The sequence below is a fragment of the Stegastes partitus genome, unplaced genomic scaffold (genome assembly GCF_000690725.1).
Source record: "Stegastes partitus isolate 25-593 unplaced genomic scaffold, Stegastes_partitus-1.0.2 Scaffold2478, whole genome shotgun sequence".
NCBI classification, from domain to species: Eukaryota; Metazoa; Chordata; class Actinopteri; family Pomacentridae; genus Stegastes; species Stegastes partitus.
This window is the reverse complement of record NW_007580209.1, coordinates 1-1,002: the sequence shown is the minus strand read 5'-3', so window position 1 is coordinate 1,002 and position 1,002 is coordinate 1.

Below are 1,002 nucleotides of genomic sequence, written 5' to 3'. Positions count from 1 at the left end.
AATTTTAAGCTCAGATTTTGGTCAAGTTTTCAAAAGAAGAGCACGTTTTTAGGTGCATAGTTCAAGGACTGTTGGAAAGTTCAAAACAAGAAGTTTTTTTTTTCATTTTTGCAGGTTGGCTGTGAAAAATTGTGAAATTAGGCCAATTTTTTTGTATTCTTATCTATTGCACAGGAGTGAAGGTTGATGGGGCGTTCAAGGCTTTAATCCTGCATTGTGTCAGTTCAGGGAGATGTTGAACACATCGACTTGGGTTCTGCAACACTTTGAGCTTTTCACTATTTTCTGACAATTAATTGGAAAAACGCATCAGTAGATAGCACAGCTTGCTCCTAATGTAGCAGGAAAATCTGCTGTAGGTTAAGATGTTGGCTTAAAAAGCACAACATGGTTCTCTTTAGATTGTGAGTTTTGTGGTATAACATGAATGAAATAAACAAAACAAAGTAAATAAAAATGATCTTTTAAAATATAATAACACTTCATAAAACATCCATATCTATACAGTTATACTGAAACTTTTAACTCGGTGCTGTGAAAAACTTGCAGTTATTTTATTTTAAATTGCAGCAAACGTAAATGATTTTGGACACGCTTGTCTTTTCACAGCCACATGTTTGCAATACTTCCAGTGATTTACTGGACAAAATGAGTCATTTGAACGCATCAGCTCGGGTTCTGTAACACTGTGATTGAACTTCTCACTATTTTCTGACACAATTAATTGGCAAAACTCATCAAGAGATCAAATCAGGTCCTTCTGCTGCCGTCATTAAATCCAAACGGGAGCAAGATCTAGATCTCACCATTAGAGAGGAGCTGTGGGATTCTGTCCTTGGCCAGGTCCATACTTCATCAATGTGTGCTCGACACGCACTGGTTCAATTGAAGATTGTTCATCGTGTGCACTTGTCAAAGTTGGCACACATATATCCAGATGTTGACCCAACTTGTGGAAAGTGTGGAAGTGCACCTGGTACTTTGCTTCATATGTATTGGTCC